We start from the raw sequence: 17,639 nt of genomic DNA, 5'->3' as shown, positions 1-17,639 counted from the left end.
CTTGGGAGGTGGAGGTTGCAGTGAGCCAAGATGGCTCCACTGCATTCTAGCCTGGGTGACAGAGTGAGACTCCATTACAAAAAAAGTCCCACAAAAAAAAAAAGAAAGAAATTTATTTGGGGCTGGGCGAGGTGCCTCACAAGTGTAGTCCTATTACTTTGAGAGGCCTGCAGGGGTGAGGAAGGATTGCTTAAGCTCAGGAATTGGAGACCAGCTCGGGCAACATGGTGAAACTCCATCTCTACTAAAATTACAAAAATTAGCCAGGCGAGCCAGGCGCAGTGGCTGATGCCGGTAATCCTAGCACTTTGGGAAGCAAAGGCAAGAGGATCAGGAAGATCAAGACCACCCTGCCCAACATGGTAAAACCCCGTCACTACTAAAACTACAAAAATTACCTGGGTGTGGTGGGGTGTGACTGTAGTCCCAGCTACTCAAGAGGCTGAGGCAGGAGAATTGCCTGAACCCAGGAGGCGAAGGCTGCAGTGGGCCAAGATGGCACCATTGCACTCCAGCCTGGTGACAAGAGCGAAACTCCATCTCAAAAAAAAAAATTTACCTGAGGTTAAAGTACCACCCTACAGATTACTACTTGCTGGAAGCCAAAAGAAAATCATAACTTTATAATGAAATGGTAAGGTTCTCACTACATTAACTTGGTGATCAAATACAGCAACAAAATAGTGGGACTAGACATTATATGCCTCTTAACTAGAAACAGAAGGAAGTACACAGAATTACTAAATGAAGTACTCTTCCATAACTGTTTAACCTAAGTCTACTCACACCTTTAGATCTAACTCCCAATTTAAAGGAAATAAATACAGGGGATAGAGAAAGAAAGTCACACTATGCCATGATGAAACAGGCAGCAATATAAAATGTAATCATCTCAACAGACCTAATGGGTCAATACCACAGGGACGGAGAAGCAGAGAAAAGAAGGAGGTGTATGGGTAGAAGAGATAGTTCTACCTATATGTTAAAAAACACTCAAAAGATTACAGTTGTACCTATATATTTTAAAAGACTCAAGATTACAACCAAATGTAATGGGTAGCTCTTGATTGAAATCTGGCATTTAAAAAAAAAAAAAAAAAAAAAAAAAAAACACCAGCCAGGTGCAGTGGCTCATGCCCAGCACTTTGGGAGGCCAAGGCAGGCAAATCACCTGAGTTCAGAAATTCAAGACCAGCCTGACCAACATAAAGAAACCCCATCTCTACTAAAAATACAAAAAATTAGCCAGGTGTGGTGGCACATGCCTGTAATGACAGCTACTCAGGAGGCTGAGGCAGGGGAACTGCTGGAACCCAGGAGGCAGAGATTGCGGTAAGCCGGGATCGTGCCATTGCACTCCAAACTGGGCATCAAGAGCAAAACTCCATCTCAAAAAATAAATAAATAATTTTTAAAATTCTTTTTAAAAAGTGATAGCAAAGATTTAGAGAAACTGGAACTCTTTATGTACTACTGGTAGGAAGATAAAATGGCACAATCACTATGCAAAGGGTATGGCACTTCCTCAAAAAATTAAAAATATAATTACCATATGATCCAGCAATTCCACTTCAGGGTACATATCCAAAATAATTAAAAACAGGATCACAAATAGATATTTGCACATGCATGTTCATTACAGCATTATTCACAATAGTTCAAGTGATGAAAGCAACTTAAATGCCCATGAACAGGTAAATGGATAAAAAAAAAAAAGTGGTACATACATACAATGGAATATTATTCAACCTTTAAAAAGTGCACAGTGGCTCATGCCTGTAATCCCAGCATTTGGAAGGCCAAGGCTGGCTGATCACTTGAGCCCAGGAGTTCAAGACAAGCCTGGGCAACATGGCAAAACCTCATTTCTACAAAAAATACAAAAATTATCCAGGTGTAGTGGTGCCTATCTGTGGTTCCAGCTACTCGGAAGGCTGAGGTGGGAGGATGGCTTGAGCCAAGGGAGGTCAAGGCTGCAGTGAGTCATGACGACACCACTGCACTCCAGCTTGGGTGTGACAGAGCAAGACCCTGTCTTTAAAAAAAAAAAAAAGGAAATCAAGTCATATGCTGCAACATGGATGAACCTTAAGGACGTTATGCTAAGTGGCTTAAGCCAGTCACCCCAAAAATAGCAATAACAATGACAAAAAGCTGCATGTTTCTACTTAAATGGGGTATCTACAGTAGTCAGACTCTAGACACAGAAGTAGAATCATGGTTGTCAAGGGCTAGGAAGACAGACAAAAGGGGTTCGCTGAGTACAGAGTTTCAGTTTGGCAAGATGAAATAAACTGCACAACAATGAGAGTAGTTAACACTACTGTTCTGTTCTCTTGTTACTCAGGCTGGAGTGCAATGGCACGATCTCGGCTCACCGCAACCTCCGCCTCCTGGGTTCAGGCAATTCTCCTGCCTCAGCCTCCTGAGTAGCTGGGATTACAGGCACGCGCCAACATGCCCAGCTAATATTTTTGTATTTTTAGTAGAGACGGGGTTTCACCATGTTGACCAGGATGGTCTCAATCTCTCGACCTCGTGATCCACCCGCCTCAGCCTCCCAAAGTGCTAGGATTATAGGTGTGAGCCACGAGCCCGGCTATCTTAACCACTTTTAAGAGTACAGAACAGAGGCCGGGCGCGGTGGCTCAAGCCTGTAATCCCAGCACTTTGGGAGGCCGAGGCGGGTGGATCACGAGGTCGAGAGATTGAGACCATCCTGGTCAACGTGGTGAAACCCCGTCTCTACTAAAAATACAAAAAAATTAGCTGGGCATGTTGGCGCGTGCCTGTAATCCCAGCTACTCAGGAGGCTGAGGCAGGAGAATTGCCTGAAACCAGGAGGCAGAGGTTGCGGTGAGCCGAGATCGCGCCATTGCACTCCAGCCTGGGTAACAAGAGTGAAACTCCGTCCCAAAAAAAAAAAAAAAAGTGGTTAAGATAGTAAATACATTGTATATTTTTCCACAATTAAAAAAACAATGAGGAGTTTAACTACAAAGAAAAAAATTGAGAGACGGTAATTTAGCAGAGAAAGAGAATGTTCACTCAAGAGAGACAGAATCAATAAGAGAACAGAGCCAGGTGCAGTGGCTCACACCTATAATCCCAACACCTTGGGAGGCCAAGGCAAGTGGGTCACTTGAGGTCAGAAGTTCAAGACCAGCCTTGGCCAACATGGTGAAACCTCATCTCTACTAAAAAACATAAAATTTCATAAAAATTAGCTGGATGTGGTGGCACATGCCTGTAGTCCCAGGTCTTGGGTATCTGAGGCCAGAGAATCGCTTGTACTGGGAAACCGGGAAGGTAGAGGCTACAGTGAACCAAGATCATGCCACTGCACTCTAGCCCGGGCAACAGAGTGAGACTCCATCTCAAAAAAAAAAAAAGAGAAAGAAAGAAAATCACAAATAGAAATTCTGAGAAACGAACTAAATTTAATTACAAGTACATAATCAATTGTTAACTCTGGGTCCCCTGAAAAAAACGCTTTACTGGATCTTTATAGATCCAGAAACTGTGTGCAAAATACTCTACTAGGTACTTGTACTCCCCAGGGACTGCACGTATGATAGCCATTCCCCCTAGTCAATCACTTCTTTCTTCCCAACCACCGCCAAAAAAGCCTCCATCCTCTCCTACTGTACTTAAAAAATGCTACAAAATTGAAATTCCTACATTGGAAAAACTGTCTAGAAATTTTATGTTCTCTGTGAACACAGTACTGATAATGATCGGACTAACCAGACTCCTATTATTTCCTATACAGTTGCAGTTTCTTAAAATGAAAGTAGGCCAGGTGTGGTGACTCACACCTGTAATCCAAGCACTTTGGAGGCCAAGGCGGGCGGATCACCTGAGGTTGGGAGTTTAAGACCAGCCTGACCAACCTGGTGAAACCCCATCTTTATGAAATAATTTTTTTTTTTTTTTTTTTGAGACGGAGTTTCGCTCTTGTTACCCAGGCTGGAGTGCAATGGCGCGATCTCGGCTCACCGCAACCTCCGCCTCCTGGGTTCAGGCAATTCTCCTGCCTCAGCCTCCTGAGTAGCTGGGATTACAGGCACGCACCACCACGCCCAGCTAGTTTTTTGTATTTTTAGTAGAGACGGGGTTTCACCATGTTGACCAGGATGGTCTTGATCTCTCGACCTCGTGATCCACCCGCCTCGGCCTCCCAAAGTGCTGGGATTACAGGCTTGAGCCACCGCGCCCGGCCATGAAATAATTTTTTTAAAAAAATTAAAATGAAAGTAGTTTATATTTGTTGTTTCAACATCTTTCTGTTGACTCCTTGACCCAGTACAATCCACCCTCCCACCCCAAGCAGCATTTACTAGTTTTTCTCTGGCTGGCCCTTCTTGGTCTCTGTCACGGATTTCCTATCTTCTGCTCACTTTTTCAGTGTCATTGCTCGCTAAGGTTCTGTTTCTAATCTTTTGTTCAAGCCACCTCTTCTAGGTCCATCCAAACCCATGGCTTCAATGCCTGTAATTATGACTCTACTCGATAATCTTCTCCCAAACCTCAATACAGTTAAATGCTTGACAGATATATCCACTTTAATATTCCATGGGCACTTCAAACCTGAGAGATTTAGCTTAAATGTCCTTCAATGACTCTCTATAGCTTTTAAGATCAAGTTCCAACTCTGTGGTAAAGCATTCAAGGAATTCTATGACATGGTCCCTTATCTACCTTTGGCCTCCTCTTCTACTTCCCATCAGGTACTCTCCACTCCACCTGCTTCTAGTTATTTGTTTCCCACACAAGGAAGGCCATTTCACAGCTCTATGCCTTATACATGCTCTGCCTTAAAGTCGCTCTACCCCAGCTGGGTGTGGTAGCTCACACCTGTAATCCCAGCACTTCGGGGGGCTGAGGTGGGCAGATGACAAGGTAAGGAGTTCAAGACTAGCCTGACCAACATAGTGATACCCCGTCTCTATTAAAGATACAAAAATTAGCCAGGCATGGTGGCGCACGAATCCCAGCTACCTGGGAGGCTGAGGCAGGAGAACTGCCTGAACCCAGGAAGTGGAGGTTGCAGTGAGCTGAGATTCCACCACTGCACTCCAGCCTGGGCGACAGACTGAGAATCCATCTCAAAACAAACAAACAAAAAAAGTGCCTCTACCCCATCACACCGAACCCCTATTTCTTGATTAAATTTACTTTCCTTCAGGAAAGTTTCCCACTATCTCAACGCATGATATAGCCACAGCTCCCAACGCACCCTAGGCATCTATCTTAGCATCTTTGTATTTACTTGTTGAGACTACTAATCTGTAAGCTTCTTGCAGATATGTGTTTTATTTAGCAAACAAGAGCTCAATAATACTTGTTTAAAATACTGGACTTACTATTTTAGTACCCGGAATACACAGGTCCGTAATACAGGGCATCTCTTTACCACAAATAAAGTACTTATGAAAATAAACTAATAATCAGAAAGGTGGTTAAGAATTACAGTGGATTGGGGCCAGGTGCGGTGGCTCACGCCTCTAATTCCAGCACTTTGGGAGGCAGAAGCAGGTGGATCACGAGGTCAAGAGATCGAGACCATCCTGGTCAACATGGTGAAACCCCGTCTCTACTAAAAATACAAAAAATTAGCTGGGCATGGTGGTGCGTGCCTGTAATCCCAGTTACTCAGGAGGCTGAGGCAGGAGAATTACCTGAACCTGGGAGGTGGAGGTTGCGGTGAGCTGAGATCGCGCCATTGCACTCCAGCCTGGGTAACAAGAGTGAAACTCTGTCTCACAGGCACAGTGGCTCACATGTGGTCCCAGCACCTTGGGAGCCTGCAGCAGGAAGATCACTTGAGCTCAGAGCTCAGAAGCCTAGGCAAGATAGTGAGATCCCACATCTCTAAATAAAGAAACAAAATTGGCCAGGCACAGTGGCTCATGCCTGTAATCCCAGCACTTTGGGAGACCAAGGCAGGATGATCATCTGAGGTCAGGAGTTCAAGACCAGACCAACCAACATGGTGAAACCCCGTCTCTACTAAAAAGACCAAAAATTTGCCAGGTGTGGTGGCACACGCCTGTAGTACCAGCTACTTGGGAGGCTGAGACAGAAGAATCATTTGAACCTGGCAGGCAGAGGTGAGTCGATCTCGCAACATTGCACTCCAACCTGGGCAACAAGAGAGAAACTTTTTCTCAAAAATAGATACATAGACAGATAAATTTAAAAAGAATTAAGGTATATATTCTTTGTGTCTGCCCAGAACTGCTTTCCCTCCACTACTTGAGGTCTGGTCTGCTTTTTGCTAACAGATCCCTGGCATGTAAGTGAGCATATCACACAACCTAGAATGAACTAGGCATAGTACCTCACCCTCTCAGCTGCTAGATTGGGTCAAGGTTCTAGTTAATACCCCTGTGCTGCCAGGAACCAGGTGTCACCATGTGAAGAAACATATTTGCAGTAAAAGGAATGGAGGCTCCTGTGGAAGAAACTGATAATTGATTTAAAAAAAAAAAGAAAGAAAGAAAGAAAAAAAGGAATGAAGCCAGTATGCACAGAGTATAAGCATGAAAAGGTCCCAACTATGGGCAAGTTCCCACCCTAGCTCTTCATGGTCATCTCTATCCATACAATGTCTATTATATGGTTATATAAACCAGTAACTTTTTCCCCTACAGACTACTTCAAGTTGTATTTCTGTTACTTGAACTCCAAAAAGTCTTAACTAATAGAGAAATGAATTGATAAAATTTAGACACCAAAGGATATTTTTCATTCAGGCTATAAAAGGGCCTGATACGCCTTCTCTAGCTTAGAAAACTTTCATCTACCAAATATCATGTCCCTTCCTCTTCCTATTAGATAAACCTCAAAATTACTATCTCATTCTCTTTTCAATACACTCCATGCAAATCACATCATTTTTTAAGACAGTCCATTTACCGCTATGTGGTAAGATGACAAATAACCAAAAATTACAAGGTAAAAAAAGAACATGGAGTGCTAAGGACACAAAAAGCAGGCCCATGTAACCCAGATTTGAAGTATCAGAGGGCTTTCTCCTAGAGCTATCACCTAGGCTGAGACCTGAAAGACAAGCCTGCGTTAAGAAAACAAAAGTGAGGGTAAGGAGTAAACTAGGAAAGGTATTCCAAACAGATACAAGCTTCTGTACTCAGGCATAGATTTAAGGAACTCTGACCACTTCAGGGGGAAATACAAGGAACTTAACAGAAGTAGCACACTGACAGCCAAGTGTCAAGGGATCCAAATCATGAGAATCCTAAAAGCCAAGTGAAGATGTTCAAAAGTTTCACACACACACACACACACACACACGCGCGCACACACACACACGAAGTTCAGAAGGCCATGAAAAGTCACAAACAAAGCTCGAATGTGTTAGATTACTGTAGCTACAGTGGAAAAAAAATGACTGGAAGACTAAAAGCAGGGATGATCTGCTGGAGGCTCATGCGACAACCCAGGTGAGAGAGGAAACTAACACATGGAATAGGATGGCAGCAGTGAGGACAGGGAAAAGGAACAGATTCATGAGATATTAAAGAGAAAAAATCCAATGGGGCTGAGTAATGATTCCGAATATGAAAGAAAAAAGAGTAAAAGGAATAGGCCAGGTTTCTACCAAGTTATTATTAGCAGTATATACTATATACTGATTTCTTTTCTTTTTTTTTTTTTTTTTAAGATGGGGTTTCACCATATTAGTCAGGCTGGTCTCGAGCTCCTGACCTCAGGTGATCCGCCCACCTCAGCCTCCCAAAGTGCTGGGATTACAGGCGTGAGCCACGGCGCCCGGCTTATATACTGATTTCTTACCACACACATGCACTATCTCATTTAATCTTCCCCTACAGATAAGACAGAAAAGAAGCAGAGTTTGTTTTAGTTTTTTGGTTTGGGGATGATAAGGTTATTAGCAACTACAGTTTTGGATATGTGGAGTTTGAGGTACCTATAGGAACATCCAAATGGATATGTCATGAAGACAGATGATATATGAGTCCAGTTACCAGAAAATAGCTTTCAGTTGCAGACTAGAGAATTATCAGCATGCAGATGGTAACTGGGGAAATTCCATTTTTTTTTTTTTTTTTTTGAGATGGAGTCTCGCTCTGTCGCCCAGGCTGGAGTGCAGTGGCATGATCTCAGCTCACTGCAACCTCTGCCTCCCAGATTCAAGCAATTCTTCTGCTTCAGCCTCCAGAGTAGCTGGGACTACAGGAACCCGCCGCCATGCCCAGCTAATTTTTGTATTGTTAGTAGAGACAGGGTTTTGCCACGTTGGCCAGGCTGGTCTCAAACTCCTGACCTCAAGTGATCTTCCCACCTCAATCTCCCAAAGTGCTGGGATTACAGTTGTCAGCCACAGCACCCAGCCTATCACACTTTATACTAAAATAAATTCTAATAAAGAGCTAATTTTAGAAATACTGGGGAAAAACTGATTATCACATCTGTAGAACAAGGCAATTTCTCAGTGTGGAAGTATGAAGCAATGACAGGATGATAAATTCACATATGACTTTTTTTTTTTAACTTTTTGTTTTACTTGATCATTTTATTTTTAAAAAAATATTTTAGAGACAGGCGCAATGGCTCATGCCTGTAATTCTAGCACTTTGGGAGGCCAAGGCGGGGAGATCACCTAAGGTCGGGAATTCGAGACCAGCCTAACGAACATGAAGAAACCTGTCTTTACTAAAAATACAAAATTAGCAGGGCATGACGGTACATGCCTGTAATCCCAGCTATTTGGGAGGTTGAGGCAGAAGAATTGCTTGAACCCGGGAGACAGGAGGTTGCAGTGAGCCCAGATCGTGCCATTGCACTCCAGCCTGGGGAACAAGAGCGAAACACCATCTTAAAAAAAAAAAAAAGAAAATTAGCTGAGCATGGTGGCTGGCGCCTGTAATGCTAGCTACTCTGGAGGCCAAGACAGGAGAATCACTTGAACCCACAAGGCGGAAGTTGCCGTGAGCAGAGATGTCGCCATTGCACTCCAGCCTGGGCAACAAGAGCGAAACTCCATCTCAAAAAATAAACAAACAGGCTGGGTGCAGTGGCTCAAGCCTGTAATCCCAGCACTTTAGGAGGCTGAAGCAGGCAGATCACCTGAGGTTAGGAGTTCAAGACTAGCCTGGCCAACATGGCGAAACCCCATCTCTACTAAAAATACAACAATTAGCCAGATGCAGTGGCATATATCTATAAGTCCAACTAAACAGGAGGCTGAGGCAGGAGAATCACTTGAACCCAGGAGGCGGAGGCTGCAGTGAGCCAGGATCGTGCCACTGCACTCCAGACTGGGCAACAAGAGCAAGACTCCATCTCTAAATAAATAAATAAAATTAAAAATAAAAATACAAACATTAGCCGAGCATGGTGGTAGGCACCTGTAATCCCAGCTAGTCAGAGGCTGAGGCAGGAGAATCGCTTGAACCCGACAGAGGTTGCAGTGAGCCGAGATGATGGCACCACACTCCAACCTTGGTGACAGAGTGATACTCCAGCTCAAAAATAATAATAATAAAGACACTAATAACTATATATCTGGGGCTTGCATAAAGTTTTAAGAAAAACAGTCAGCTAAGCACAGTGGCTCACACTTGTAATTCTAGCACTTTAGGAGGCTGAGATGGGAGGATCACTTGAGCTCAGAAGTCTCAGACCAGCCTGGGCAATATGGCAACAACACCCTATCTCAATTTAAATTTAAAAAAAAAGAAAGAAAAAAAGAAAAAAAAAAGAAGGAAAGAAAAACAACCAATAGATGATCAAAGGATAGGGTACACAATCCACATTCAGAGAAAAAGGCCAGGCATGGTGGCTCAGGCCCGTATTCCCAGCAACTTCAGAGGCTGAGCTGAGAGGACTGCTTGAGCCCACAAGTTTACGACCAGCCTAGGCAACACAGCAAGACCCTGACTCTACAGAAAAAAAAAAATTTTAAATGAGCCAGGCATGGTGTTATATGCTTATACTCCCAGCTACTCAAGTGGCTGTTGCAGAAGGATCCCTTGAGCCCAGGAATTCAAGGCTACAGTGAGCTATAATTGTGGCACTGCACTACAGCCTGGGTGACAGAGGGAGACACTGTCTCCAAAAAAAAATTTTTTTTAAATAGAGCTACTTAGCCACATAAATTTGTTAAAGGCTCTTTGAATCTCTGAATGTTTAAAGTATGTGAGCTCAGATAGAATTGATTAACGAGGCTAGCAACGGTAGCCCATGCCTGTAATCCCAGCATCTTGGGAGGCCAAGGTGGATCACCTGAGGTCAGATGTTCATGACCAGCCTGGCCAACATGGCAAAACCCTGTCTCTACAAAAATATAAAAATTAGCCGGGCATGATGGTGTATGTCTGTAATCCCAGCTACTTGGGAGGGTGAGGTGGAAGAATCACTTGAAACTGGGAAGCAGAGGTTGCAGTAAACTGAGATCGCACCATTGCAGTCCAGCCTGGGCGACAGAGCAAAACTCCATCTCAAAAAAAAAAAAAAAATTAACCACAATCTAGATGTATAGTTCTAATAAAATAATTTCTGGGCCAGGCACAGAGGCTTACACCTATAATCCCACCACTTTGGGAGGCCAAGGCGGGCAGATCACAAGGTCAGAAGTTCAAGACCAGTCTGGCCAACATAGTGAAACTCTGTCTCTACTAAAAATAAAAAAACATTAACCGGGTATGGTGGTATGTGCCTGTAATCCCAGCTACTTGGGAGGCGGAGGTTGCAGTGAGCCGAGATTGCACCACTGCACTCCAGCCTGGGAAACTATTCAAGCCTCCGTCTCAAAAAAAAAAAAAATTCTGGAGGGCAATGCTGAGATTCAAGCTCTCAGCTAAGAATGTAAAATACTCTTCCCAAGGCATGAGCACAGTGGCTCACGCCTGTGATCTCAGCACCTTGGGAGGCCGAGGCAGGAGGATTGCTTGAGCCCAGGAGTTCAAGAGCAGCCTGAGCAACCTAGTGAGACTCTGTCTCTTTAAAAAAAAAAAAAAAAAAAAAAAAAAAAAAAAAGCAGCAGCAGAGGATGATTTTGGGTCACAAAGATCTAGGTTTGACTGAAACCTACCTGATACATTCATACACTTCCACACCCACACACTAGTTGGATAACTTTCAGCAAGTTTCTTAATATTTCTCAGTCTGTCTCCTCCTCTGTAAGAAGAGTGCAAATCTCAGAGTTGTAAGAATTAAATACAATTGGATATGCAAAGTGCTTAAAACAGTGCCTGGTGTGTATGTGTGTAAATATACATGTATACCACTTCATTACTATGAGGATGAGGGCAATGAGGTTGGTAATGATATAGGACTTAATGTATGCTTACTCGTTATCAGGCTCTTGGGCCAGGCAGGATGGCTCACACCTGTAACCCTAGCATTTTGGGAGGCCAAGGCAGGCAGATCACTTGAGACCAGGAGTTACAGACCCACCTCACCAACATGGCGAAAACTCATACCTACTAAAAATACAAAAGTTACCTGGGTATGGTGCCGAGCATCTGTAATCCCATCTACAACAGAGGCTGAGAATCACCTGAACCCAGGAGGCAGCCATTGCAGTGAAACAAGATAGTGCTGCTGCACACCCAGCCTGGGCAACAGAGTGAGGCTCTGTCTCAAAATAAATAAATTAATTAAATAAAAATGCTCAATCTCTTCTTAAATTCCTAACATCAACTACTTTTAAAGGCATTTAATAGACAACTGATTCTTCCCAAGATTTACAATATGATCTTGCATATAAAAAGCTGAAAGGAGGCCAGGCCCTCACTGGTTCACACCTGTAAACCCAGCACTTTGGAAGGCTGAGGGGATGAATCACCTGAGATCAGGAGTTTGAGACCAGCCTGGCCAACATGGTGAAACCCCTTCTCTACTAACAATACAAAAATTAGCTGAGCGTGGTGGTGGGCACCCGTAATCCCAGCTACTTGGGAGGCTGAGACAGGAGAACTGCTTGAACCCAGAAGGCGAAGGTTGCAGTGAGCCGAGATCACACCATTGCATTCCAGCCTGGGCAACAAGAGAAAAACTCTGTCTCCAAAAAAAAAGCTGGAAGGAAAGCAAAGAAGGTAAGTAGCTATTTTCCGAAATTCATTGACTAATAAACGGTTGCAGCTTTGCATATCAAAAGACATGCATAATCATGGCTAATCATGAAGAAAAGCGAGGTTTTAAAAGGAAAATGATCGGCTTTCTAAAACATGGAATGGACTGGCTGGCGTGGTAGCCACTACTGTAATCTCAGAACTTTGGGAGGCCAAGGCAGGCAAATAGCTTGAGCTCAGGAGTTTGAGACCAGCCTGGGCAACATGGCGAAACCCCGTCTCTACAAAAAATACAAAAATTAGCCAGATGTCCCAGCTACTCTAGGGAATGAGGTAGGAGGATGGCTTGAGCCCCGGAGGCAGACATGGCAGTGAGCTTAGATAGTGCCACTGCACTCCAGCCTTGGTGATACGGCCAGACGTTGTCTCAAAAAATAATAGTAATAATAAATGCAACTATGTAACAGTATTTAGATTTAAAATAAATTTTTTTAAAACATGCAATTACAGTGATAATATCTAGCCTGTACCATGTACAAGATACTATGCCTACTTTAATATACTTTAATGAAGGAAAAAATATGTCTCCACCATAACTTAAGCCCATTTTTCCTATTAAATACAGTACTTCTATCTCCCCTTCAAATCAACTAAAGTCAACAGGTACACAAACTAGCATTCGTACGTACTGCGTGCTGACCTGTACTGCTTTATTCTTTATTGTTTTACAGGTTAGTCTTTTTTCATTAACTAAGTTGTGGCCTCCTTACAAAAGAGCAGCCATTTATTTCCTCTTCCCGCTTTGTCCACTCCTCCAGCCCCTCACTCCAACCGCCCCTCCCCCTCCAGCACGGCACTTAAATAATAAAGGTCCCCTGGCAGCGAAACTCAAAACTGTTGATTTAATTTCTGACCTTTAGCAATAAACAATGTTAGAAAGGCAGCTCGAACCACGTTTATCAAAACACAGAACGCACGATGTTTACATTTCCTAAATGGAGTAAGAAGTCTTACAGTTAAAATTAAAGGATGAGGGTTAAAACGAGTTACAAAAGACAGCTGGTGTTTGAAAGAAAAACACTGGAATAAAAACGGAGTAAAAAGGCTGGTGTTGGGATTAAAAGAAAACATTTTTTTAATACAGCTGCAAATCAGTCATTGTTTTCTGAGAGGCTAGGTTCATCTCCAGGATTTTCTTCTAGGAGCTCAACCAATCGCCACCTTTATTGAGTTAACCAGTCTCCAGGCAAGCAGCCCTTGCTGATTGGCTCAAAGATGTCGAGTAGAAAAAGCAGCCAATCCTGCCTTCAAGCCAGAACTGTGCTATGGAGACATTACAACCACTGCATGGCGACAATGTGTACAAACCTGTCCGTGCCACTAATACCAGAACCTAGTTCCAAAGAGTGCCGCGGAAAGGAAGAGCCTTTGAAGCCAACACCGCCACTGACCTGTCATCTACATTCCATTACTCTAGTTCTCTTTCTGGGGGAAAAAAAGTATTTTAACCAAAAGCGCATGAGGGATGAACTGTGCCCCCGTTAAAATGACTCACTCTATTGAGGATGAATTTCCAAAGGGACGGCTCGGAGAGGGTCCCGAGGAGAGCGGAGCTCTAGAAGGCTCCCCGTGAGGGTCAAAGTTGCGGATGGGGACGGGGAGGCGGGACGAGGGTCAGAGACGCACAAATGCCCGGTAGGGGAAGGTCTCCTCGCAGTCTCCAAAATCCGAACCTGTGAGTGGCGGTGTGTCTGGACTTGGAGTAAATAAACGGCTCAGGAAGGTGGCCCGAAGTTCCCAGAAGGCTCCGCCTGGGAAACACCGAAGGCGCCGGGAGGCGCGCAAGGTCAGGTCCCGGCGGGAACAGATCCGAAAGGAACCTCGGGGGGCTAGAGGGGTGTGTCTGGGGCCTGGAGGCCCGCCAGGCACTCGGAGGCCGAGGAACGACCGCGGCCCCCGCCTTCGCCCGGCCCCGGGCTGCGCGCCAGGGCCCGCCTCTCGCCGACGCCTCACTTCCCTTCCGTCCGGGCGGCCGGGCCCGCTGGTCGGACCGGAGGCGACCCGCACAGGGCCCCACGTTCAGGGCTTGCGGATTCGCTCGCCGCGCCGCCCGCCGCTGCCTCGGGCCCTCTGCTTCGGCTCGGTGCCCCGGGACCCCTTCCCTCCAGGGCCCTCACTTCTGACCCGCTGCCCTGCCTCCCATCCGCCGCCTTTACCTGCTCCTGCAGCGGACCGAGGGCGTCGAAGCCGGGGCCGCGTCGTCGAGAGCACAACGCGGCGCCGCGGGTCCGCAACCCTTTCCCGCCGGCGCCACTGTGCTCTCCGGCGCCGCGCAGGGCTAGCGAGCAGCTGCGGCCGCGGGGGGGAGACGCGGTGAGCGCGCCCGGCGGGGAGACACTGCCGCTCTCCGTCCGGCCAGGGAAGAGCAGCCGCGCGGGAGCCCGCCGCGAGAGGGCGGGTGGGCGGCCGGGTGGGGAGGGGTCTCGAGGCGCTGGCAATGGCTGCCACGTCGCCCAGGTGGACCGCCGCCCCCCCTCCCGCGCCCGCCGGCTGTTCGCCACGACCTCTGTTTCGTCCCTGAGCCCCGCCTCGGCGCGGTGGCCCGGGGGAACCTGAGCCCGCGGGCGCTCTCACCTCTCCAGCTCCCTCAGGAGAGCAAGTCCTGCCCGGCCGGTTCGGTGGCTTCCGGCCGCCCACCCCCAGGGCTCGCGCGAGAGCTGACTGTGGGTCCCACTTTTCCTGTCAGGGGGTCCCTGGAGGAGCAAGCCCCTCTTCGTGTGTCGGGTTCTGCGGGGAGGGAAGGCGGGAGCTGTGTCGCGCTGGGGAACATTGCAACAAGAGGCCCAGAATTTTTGCCAAAATAAGCGGTAAACCACAGCTGTTTCTAGCTCTCGGCACTCTCCCGAGCCCCCAAAAATAAAACAGACACAAGGTGGGCCTCTCGGGGCGAGGGGAGGGAGGAAAGCAGAGCTGGGGCGGGCCCTGCCGCGCCCGGGATCCGGGCTGCAAGTTGGGAGGGACGGCGCGGCGAGCGAGCGGCCTCGGCATTGCCTGACGGGCTGTGGACGCCTGGGGCAGGGCCGGGCTGCGGCGGGCACGGGAACTCGCCTACTCGCGCGCGGCCCTCCCGCGGGGTCTTCCGGGAGCGCGGCGGCGTCTGCGCGGCCGCCTTGGATTCCCCACGGGGAGACAAAGGGGCTGGCGGCGGCCACGGGGCGGAGGGAGGCCGCCCAACCCCAGCCGAGGGCCGGCCGTGGTTCCCACTTTTCTTGGCGCTGCCAGCGTGCGTTCTGAGCTCGGGGGCGGAAGCTCAAAAATGTGCGCGCCTTTGCCGGTGGAACCCGAGCCGCTGGCCTTTGCCCGTAGATCGAGCTTGAGTTTTCGCGTGCCAAGAAAAAGCAGAAACGTACTCTTTCCCTCTTACGACCGCTGTAGTATGAGCCCGTCCCCCAACCCTGCACCATTTTTTTTTCTCTGAACTCTGCTTTCCCTGGTTTATTTGTTCTGGGTTCTGTTGTGAAATGTTCAGTGTTTTCAGGATACGCAAATTTTTCACCTGTGCTTGCTGGGTGGTGGTGGTGAGGGTGGTGCTGGTGCCTTTTTTTTTCCTTCCTCTGCCCCCTTTGTAATTACTTTTCATTCCACTTTCAATGTTTTTTTTGTTTGTTTGTTTGTATGGTTTTTTTTTTTCCCCAGAATAGAGAAAGGAAATAACCTCATGACAAAGTGTCCCTTTGCATCGAAGAGACGTTGGTGGTGGTGATGGCAGTTGCTTTAAACTGTAAATTTGGGGCACGTGCAAGTGGTTTTTGTCGTTTAGGTCTAACTGGAACACTTATTCACAATGAGGACATTCTAGCGGTTTTTCAAGAAACTAGTAATACATAAGGAGAGACCTCAACATGGTACATTTTCTGATGAAACCGTCCACATAGAAAAATACATAGGGGAATTTTTTCCTTTTCTATGAATTTTGTATTTATAGAGGTCTTGAGTCCCAATGTTAAGAAATCGCTGACTTCATCTTGATCTTTAAAAAAAAATCACTATACAAAAAACCGTTAATGCTTTTAAAAATTTCAAAAACAAAAAATTGTAATAACCCAGAATCTCAAGAGATAAATAGCTGTTGCTGAGAACCTAACATTAACTCTGCCTCTAAACAGCCATTATAAGAGACTAAAAACTGTAATATATGCCACTTTAGACATGAAAGAACCCTGGTAATTATCAACTTCAAAGAAGTCTAGGAAATTAATATCTTGTTTTTGAAATATGTTCATCATGATAATAAAAACTGGCATTTAAATTATTTTCCTTTGAACATCTGTTAAGGATTCATCATATCTTAAGTCAGAACAATAAGAAATAAAGTCTTCTTAATGTTGGAAAATATATTTTAAGCCACAAAGACAACACCCAAGCTGAATGTTTTTAAAGTTTGCTTACCATGGCAATAAGAACATCAATACCATAAAGTTCTGAAAGTGTGACTCAAATGAAGAACAAAGCAATCTTCACTCAACATTCACAGTGCCAGCCTTTGGTTATGAATATTTATAAAGATGTCCTCCTTTCTTATTGGTTCAAATTCTAAGCCAATGGGAAAAGTACAACACATCTTTTAAAGAGTGAAGCATCAATCAGCATTAGATTAGTACCTGAGATAAAGGTATTGTTTATATGCTCATTCTCATTGGAGATCATGCCTCTTTAATTTTTTTTTTTTTTTTTTTTTTTTTTTAGTGACAATCTCTCTCTTGCCCAGGCTGGCATACAGTGGCACGACTCAGCTCATTTCAACCTACACCTCCCAGATTCAGGCAATTCTTGTGCCTCAGCCTCCCAAATAGCTGGGATTGCAGGCCCCTGCCACCACACCCGGCTAATTTTTGTATTAGTAGAAGCAGGGTTTCTCCTTGTTGTCCAGGCTAGCTTCGAACTCCTGGACCTCAGGTGATCCTCCTGCCTTGGCCTCCCAAAGTGCTGGGATTACAGGTGTGATCCACCCCGCCCAGCTGAGTCTCTTTAAACTTAAAAGGAGACATTTAAGAATAGGACTGGGCTCCATGGTTTATGCCTGTAATCCCAGCACTTTAGAAGGCAGAGGCTGGCGGATCACCTCAGGTCAGGAGTTCAAGACCAGACTAACCAACATGGAGAAACCCCATCTCTACTAAAAATACAAAACTTACCTGGGTGTAGTGGGGCACCCCTGTAATCCCACCTACTTGGGAGACTGAGGCGGGAGAATTCCTTGAACCCAGGAGGCGGAGGTTGCAGTGAGCGGAGATCATGCCATTGCACTCCAGCCTGGGCTGCAAGAGTGAAACTCCATCTCAAAAAAAAAAAAAAAGAATTATTGACTGTATTGTGGGTGCCACTCCTGCTCACACTTTGTCTCCTTTCTTCAGTCTTCCAATTGGTTTTATTACAATTGGTCATGTTAGAATTATGTGATAATACTGAATTCTCGAAAGTGCCAGACAAATCTGAGGAATGGTAAAATGCCTACTACTTAATACTTTAAAGTGAATCCTGGCATTTTAGATTAAAAACTGACCTTTAAGGAAAGAC

At 45.7% G+C, this 17,639-nt stretch overlaps 1 protein-coding gene across 9 annotated transcripts in view; it reads right to left on the bottom strand.

Moving 5' to 3' along the window:
* The window catches only part of N4BP2 (NEDD4 binding protein 2), a 105,032-nt gene extending 90,055 nt beyond the window's left edge, over window positions 1-14,977 (bottom strand). For 6 of the 9 annotated variants that reach the window (XM_074396030.1, XM_074396031.1, XM_074396028.1 and 3 more), the window contains exon 1: window positions 14,279-14,369. The gene's annotated coding sequence lies outside the window, so the exon portion shown is untranslated. Of the gene's footprint in view, window positions 1-13,617; window positions 13,997-14,278; window positions 14,370-14,696 lie in introns of those variants that run through there. The other 3 variants (XM_074396034.1, XM_074396029.1, XM_074396033.1) reach the window with 3 other exon arrangements.
* Window positions 14,978-17,639: the final 2,662 nt, after the last annotated feature.

This window comes from Saimiri boliviensis, chromosome 3 (assembly GCF_048565385.1).
Source record: "Saimiri boliviensis isolate mSaiBol1 chromosome 3, mSaiBol1.pri, whole genome shotgun sequence".
NCBI classification, from domain to species: domain Eukaryota; kingdom Metazoa; phylum Chordata; class Mammalia; order Primates; family Cebidae; genus Saimiri; species Saimiri boliviensis.
Note: the sequence above shows the minus strand (reverse complement) of the source record. Positions and strands in the feature narration are given on the sequence as shown.